Consider the following 8,229-nt stretch of genomic DNA (forward strand, 5'->3'; position numbering starts at 1 on the left):
CAATGATCTCCACATCCTCATTCCTTCTTGAGCGCATAAAGTGCCATACATTCGGTGTTGGCTGTGCAAAGTGATACGCTGTTTTGGGGCTTTGACTTGAAGATAACTGGATATTGTAAGCCATGATCATGACACTGGACGTCGTTCGTCGATTATCCTGGTTGTTTGCCCAGTCGGCATGACTGTATGCGCTCAGTTCGAGATTGCTGTAATTGCCTTGATAGCATATTCCTTTTGTCTCAGTTGACTTAAGCTAATAAAAAACGCGAATTGCCGTAGTCCAGTGCTCTTCACTTGGTTGCCCCAAATGTCGACTCAGCTGGCAAACCGCGAATGCAATGTCGGGTACTGTTCCGGTTGCTACATACAGAAGTGATCCAACGAGTAAACGATACGGGTGATTCTCCAATCTTGGATTCTTTTCCTCACACTTGGTGAGGCCTTGGCCTACGACCCTTGGGTTGTGAAAAAAATATCCGTTGACTTGATTAAATTTCTTGGCCATTTTTGCAATGCATGGACTTTGGCTGATTTTAAGCTGCTTCTTAAGCTATCTGTACACGACTTTGACACCGAGACTAAAGCGTACGTTGTCCACAATTATCAGCTTGTATTTTGAAAATTCATCACCAACATTTTCGATTGATCCGACTGACTTCGCTCCGATGATCATATCGTCGACGTACATAGTCATTTAGACCACGAGTTGTTATCGTGGCGGACAAAATTGCACGAATCCAAAACGCATGGTGTGATACCCGTCTTCACGAACACACTGAAGATGGGCTCTAAACATGTCACCGCAGCTTGTTTTAATCCGTATAGACTTTGATTCTGCTTTAAAACTTGATTCGGGCTTGCTTAAAAATGTGATGAAGTAAGCATCGCTTTCCAGAAATCCGCTCAAAAATGCAGAATAGACATCATATCGGTGAATGGTCAGACCCAAATGGCAACGAAATGCCAAAAATTTACGAATCTTGTGCATGTTCGCGACCGGAGATAACGTCTCCGAATAATCCACTTAGTAGGTTTGACGATAACCAAACGCTACAAATCAAGCCTTGAACCGCTCGATTTCACGATTTCGTTGCGCGGAATCGTGAAGACCCATTTGACGTCGATAACATTTCTGACTGGATACCTGTCTGACTGCAGATCGTGATCTTTTTCATCAAGTGCTTCTAAATCGGTTTTGATGGCTTCAATCCACATTTTTGATTGTGGGGACTTGAAGAAGCATCTCGGTAAATCGATGGAGTTTAAGTGCAGGAATTTCTTGTTTGATTCCGATGCGAATATGCATTAGTGAACGTTCTCTCGGTTGTTGTCTTATTGAAGGGGTGATCCTTTCAGACCTTGTAACAGGAACCAATGCTTGGGAGTGTTGACGTGGCGGTAGCGCAATCGGAGTGATATGTCCAAATATTGACAAATCATTGATCGCTCCCAATTTCCTCCTGGGTGAAACTGCCCGACTCGGCTCCACTTCATCTTCATCCGAATTCATGAAGATGTCCTCAATATCAAATAATGGGTCGGAACCATGGTTTTGATACCTTGGAACTTGAATCATCGTTATTATGGAGGCAGCTCCACCGCTCGAAGGCATGTTGTTCGGGTCGCTTCCAGTCTGATCGACCACATTGGTTCGACATTATTTCGAGTAGATCTAGCTGGTTCTGCTGTTTCATCATCTCTGTCGAACCGCACATGTTGGAAAATTATTTTTTACCAACCACTTACCTATACTTGGATTTCGGTTGTTCGTTGAAAAAGACAGAGCGAATACACTCCTTGCTTGGAGTCGAAGCTCGACACTCGAAAACCTTTCACTACGTTTGGATGTCCAAGAACATGTATCAAAATACTATGTTGTCCTGTTTCGCACGCTTGCCTCGTCAATGTTTGCGTAGCCTTGAGCTTCGAAACCACGAATATTTGAGAAATCGGTCTTTCCAGATTCATATTTCGAATGGAGTCAACTTTGGATGAGTTGCAAACGGAACTCGGTTAATCACATCGACGGGCGTGTTTAGAGCTTCAGCCCATAATTTCTTCTACATTTGCATGTGGCTGATCATCAATCTTGCACGCTTAGTAGTTGTTCTGTTCATCGAACCCGCCATTCCGTTTTCGTGAGGCGGGTTTGGAACCGTAGCCTGATAAACAAAGCTGGACCAGTCTTTCGACACACTTCATTAATCTGCTTACTAATATATTTGCCACCATTATCGGTACGACTACACTTCATCTTGGATTTTAATTGGTTTTTCATAATTGACTTTACTTTATAAATCGATCCAGAACTTCAGACTTGTGGGCGATGTAGTACGCCACCAAATATCGTTGAAAAATCTCTCGACGAACCTTGTCTTTCCTTTCGATTAGTCTCCATTGGACCAATACCGTCGCTGTGAGTGACTTGCAGCATTGAGTTGGTGTTCACTTCTCCGTATTTTAAGTTTGGAATAGTTTTAATGAAGGCTCTTCCGTCACACATCCTTCACATATGTCGTCGTCATCTTCATTGTCGTAATCACAGGGATCCTTCATCTTGAATACGTCGACATATCCTTCTAAAGGTTTTCAGCGGCAAACGTTTCGACCAGGCATGCCACACACTAGGACTCACTAGTTTGGTGTCTAACCAGCCTATTCAGTGATGGTTACTGACTCCGGTGAAACACACTTCAGCACAAACAAGTTTAACGTTTAATGTTACTTAAGTCACAACTCTTGACCATTCTTGATCTCGCGCAATGCAATATCGAACTTGATGTTTAGTCCTTTTGCTGACAAAGCAGAACTCGACAGAAGTCTTCGATTTAAATCCGGAGCGTACAGCACACTTTCGATCCGGAGTGGTTTATTGTTCATCAAAACTACTCGAATTGTCTTGTTTCCAAACGTAAAAAAACTTGCCACCATTGCCAAATGTAATGGCGATTGACTGGTCGAATGGGAGAAATTCCGTAAATTCGTCTGGTTACGGACACATGTGGTTGCTTGCACCACTGTCTGGCACCCAACTTCTAAACAGTGTTCCGATACCGTGAACGCTTGCTCCCTGCTGCATGATGTCTTGTTTTCTGGGTTCATCCAGCAGTCTTGTTACTTGTGCCTATACTTCAGGCCGAAAGTGTATTTTCCAGTAATTTTCCCCTCTAAACTTTGGTCGGGAACTCTTGTTCTTAAACTCACGCGTATATTCAGATCAATTTTGCTGCTCTCCTCTCGAGTAATGTGTCCGTATACACGACGAGAGATTTTCTCGGCTGGGAACAGATCCATGTCGCTCATATTTGTGATGATCCTGATGATGTGATCGTATCTTCCGACAAGCTTCCAAGGAGAATCACGAGTCGCTCGTCGTGCGACGCTTCTACTGCGATGGCTTGCATTGAATTGCATAACTTATCAAGCTGAAAAAAGTGGTCTATCACATTCACACAGTCCTGCATCTTAAACTCATGCAGCCGTTGACTGGATTTGTTTGTGAATGCTGCGTCGGAGGGAGAAATTCCTCAGAAATTCACGAGCTTAAGCAGTCGACTTTGTAGTGCGCACCATTGAAAGCAAAGTTGGACTAATAATCGTGCACACAGTCGCGAAGGCTCCATATCGTTGACTTTTTATTCATATACACTCCCGCCGTCTTCATTCGGGCCTTCGTAGCGCCAATATGCTAAAAGAATCCCTTCTTCGCACTTCATGCGAGCGTTGAACACCCACATCGCGGTTGGCTCCGGTTGGGCTCAAACCTTTTGGGGTAACGATGCAGAGAAGAAAGTTGAAGGAATCCGTCGGAGGAAGAAGATTTGAAGTGATTGATTGGTCTCAACGAATCCTAAACATGCAGTCTGTTTTCATGGTAATACATAATCGCATTTATAAACCTTCGGGAGCAATTCCTTCGTCTCGGACTATCTTGTTCATTACCCTTACTCTGTCAAAATGTTGAGCATGCACAAGTAGTTTGTACAGCAAAGAACTCAGATTAGCCTAATGCTTAACGCGTGGTGTCCCCACATTGATGATGGAGGGTTCAAATCCTTCAAGGTACAAGGTTTATTTCGTGACGGTTCGGGTTCAATGTGGAATATCTAGCCAGTACCCACACCCTTGGTTTACTGGCATTGTTTGAACGAGAAGACATAGGAGCAAAATAAACTTTTCACTTCGGGTTTACTATCCTTTCAACAATTTTACAGTCGCAGCGAAGCTTTCTACTATTACAACCACGATAGCAAACAAGCACACAGAGGCCCGCTGGGTGATGGTACATACTAGCACTTAGAGAACCATTGGGAACGACACTGGCAAGGAAGCGTTTTTGAGGCATGTCATGGTCGTCGAGATATTACAAAGAGGTGGCTAATAATTGACACCAAGGCATTGGGTGTGATTGCGCAAAGGCGTTAAGATTCAGCATCAGGGGCATATGCATCGCTACGTGGTTCTTACGTCCGCTTGACACTGCACAATCGCGTGACGATGAAGCGACGACTTCAAGAACTCAAGATGGAAAGTGATTCTAGCATGGCCGAGCATCTAGACTATTTTGACGAGTGAGTTAATGATCTTCAGCCAATTGGGGGGCAAGTTGACGAGTTGCGGCAGCTGGTGGTACTTCTCAGCTGTAACGGGGTTACATTTACCCAGAGTGTAAAGGAGTTACACATAACTTTGTATAAAAGGGCGGGTAGCACAAGATGGTGTACCCTTACAAAGGTGATAATTAAACAAGTGGTGAAATCACACAAAATCCCCGGAACACAGTGTTTTTGTGTCCCAGGTAGTTAAATAAAATCAGACCGTAAAGGCGTTTTTATCACGATCGATGACAAAGAAGACACGTGTTCTGGAGCGCGTGTTCACAGATACAATGGGTTCAATGCGAACTTCGTCAAAGAAGGGTAAAAAAAATATTTTACTTCTCACTGATGATGTATCAAGATGTGTTGCAATTTTGTTGATCAAGATCAAAAACAATATCGTGCAAGGTCTTGCAATTTAAGACCGTGTACGAAAATGGGGTGCTCATTTCAAATGCTTGCGATCCAACTTCGAAAAAGATTATGTGAACAAGACTATGGTAGACATTTGTCGTCGGATCAAAATCGCCCATAAACGTTCCTCACCGTATATCAATTAGCAAAATGAAGTGGTGGACATGGTCAGAACTATCGTGGAAATGCCTGCCGTGAAAGATTTTATTTACATTGAACTATTTGCATGACATGATTTTCGCAGCTCAAACAAGCAGAAAGTTCAATCAGTTCAAAGAAGTGCTCAGGGACACATGCGCGATACCTTAGCTGGGAAAGGCAGACTTTATTTTGGCGTTGAGCTTAACTATGACAGGTCAGACAAAACACTTATAAAAGCAGACGACGTGGTAAGGGAGCTCGGTCAACAAGTTTCAAGCCTGTCTGCAATTCGTGTGGATCAGGATTAAAGACTACGTTACCGCAGTCCCCTACAACGGAAGAGAAACGTTCGGCGATGCACTCGAAACCGCATCAATTCTAAATTGGATGTCTGCTGTATAAAACTACATATACTCAACTGGATGTTGCATACGAGATATCACAGCTGTCGTATTTCCTGGAGAACCTAAGAGTGGAACATTAAAATTGCGTGCTACGCTACATAAAGAGTACACGCTTAACCGGTATCGTGTACCAAGGCAGTGGTAAAATTGAGATGGAGGCAAATTCAGAAGTTGATTGGTGCAGTCTGATGACAGACGTTCAATCTCATGAGTTATGATCATGACTGCAGGTGCGTCAGTGGTGTGCAAGTTAATGTACCTTCGAAATGTTGAACTCAACTTGGCAAAGGCTAAATATATGGCTCCCAGCCTTTGCGCAAAAAGGTCCATTGAACGCGTCCAATGCTTGAAAAAATTCACAAGCAAGTGAAAGGAACAATAGTTTGGGAAGTCAACTAAGGAGCGATAGCATAAGCCAACAATGCAGGTGACCATGCTCAAACGAAATATGTGGACATAAGGTACACGATAATGTGCAAAAAGAAATACTGAAGATCGATTTTATTGACATGAAGCGCTGGCTTGTAGATATGCTGTCAAAAGCCCTCGGAACCAAATTGTATGCGTTTATACTCGGATCGGAGGATGTCAAGTCCAAGACATTACCAAAGATCAACAAGCAATAACGGCGAGTGGGAGTGCTGGGAGTAAGTCGAACAGTTTGTCGAAGAACGATGTTGCGGGTGTGATGTTCTCGCCAAGAGTGTCATGCAAAGGCTGCAGCATATCCTGATCTATGCAAAGTCACGTTGTGAATGCACACTTGGACGCAGTCAAAAACTCGCAAATTGTGGTGATCACGTTGCAATGACTCGATTTCGATTGCAGGTATCTTAAAGAAAATTAACAGTTTGAAGAGTAAAAAATCAAGGATTCAAGCGGGTCGATGATCGTCTAGTATATTTGACACAGCAACATCCAGATCTTTTACGCGCAGGACTAACCTTTTTGCGTTCTGTATGACGCACGAATAAATACGAAGCCGTTTACATATCTTTAAGGCGAATTACGGTGACGTTGGAACACAATCAGAATTAGCCATTCGTATCGTGTATTGGGGACTACTTATGGCGAAATAGTCTGATGATAGAAGCTGAATATAAATAGATGTTAATAAAGATTCTCTGTAATATGGTAAGTGAAGATGCAGTTTTGCTTCTAAATAATGTCAGATAAAGTGTGTGGTACGTTCGCATCGAGTTTGTACGCGATTGTTAGACATTGACCTTGTGAATGGATCTATGGGTTATGAGGTACGGAACTGTGCGATATGATATGGCGTAAGGTATTTTTTTATCTATGGCCGTCGATTTAAAGAATTTCCCGTGCATTCCCTTGATATTGCATGTGGTGGAATACGAAGAGTATACTCAAAGGCTCCTGAAAGTGCGCGGCAGTGAACGAAGACTATAACTTGGCGTTTGCGCAGTGACACAAGAACAAGGAGGTACTTGAAGGAGAGTCAAAGCCGTTGTGTTCTTCGAACGAGTTTTGGACCGATTGAAGTTACAGCGCCACGGTATTATATTCTGCGGAAGATAGTAGACTCTTTCGGACGCGATATTGGGCTCAAATGCCACCAATGAAGCCGTGAAAAGCAAAAATAGTGGCTGTTGTGGGAAAGAAATGTAACGAGGATACAGGAATCCTAGTTTGAAGGGGTAGGTCACACAAGATGGCGCGATCATACAAGGCGTGTGGATTTTAAAAGACGGTGTAATCATGCAATGATGAAGCTACACCTTCACAAGAAGTCAGTACGTTGCTGCACTGCCAGAAGTCGTGCGTTTTAGTTTATTTTTAGGATTTTAATTGGAAAACCTTTTGATATAGGTATAGCCGTCGGCTTTACCTCAAATTAAATGCACTTTACAATTTTGATTGGAAGAGTTTATTTGCCTTGGGTTAAGGTTTTGATATCTCCTGGAGTAAGCGGATTGCGATCCGCTACATTCGTACTGGCTCCAAGAATAAAGCGAAGGTCACCGACCTTAGCTTAGCTTTCTCTAAGGAAAATATCTGCGGTAGCCCTGCTGCACTTGTTAGCGCTTGCAGTCAATCCACACCTGAGTTGTTACGAATGATCCTCTGTGAGAATGGAGCAGTTCTTCTATTTGCCCCAGGGCATGTAGGACGGGCTGAAAAGACGCTGTTCCTGCTTGGCCCTTTGCGCGTGCAACATCTGCTTCGCAAGGACCTGAAGCGATTAGTGCATGCCTAGAGGCCTTTTAAAATAAAAAAAATACTTTGCGAGATCTACTACAGCAGAAGAAGTCGTCGTCGACTGCATCCATGACGCCACCGTCGACGACGGATACGTTTGCCCGGCCCAAGCCGCTCATAGTTAGCGTTTAGACTTTCGATTATAATATTAGACAGAATTTCCGAGTGATGCCGAAATGGCTCTGGCATCCGCCATGCTCCAGAACGAGCAACAGCGCGTGACGCTAGCTATCTCCAAGCTCGGGGTCGAGCGCAAAAATGAGCACTGAAGTGCGATGCTTCGGTCGAGGCGGCGTTTTCCTCCTGGACGTATCTGAAGCTGCAGCTTATACAAGTGTTCTTGCCGCCAAACCAGGCATATCGCGTGCGAACGCGTTTCCTAGCCATTCTGCACGGCTAGAAGGAAATGATGGACTTTGTCCAAGATTTGCGTACTCGCATTGCCGGTA

The sequence above is a fragment of the Plasmopara halstedii genome (assembly GCF_900000015.1).
Source record: "Plasmopara halstedii genome assembly, contig: Scaffold_525, whole genome shotgun sequence".
NCBI lineage: Eukaryota > Oomycota > Peronosporomycetes > Peronosporales > Peronosporaceae > Plasmopara > Plasmopara halstedii.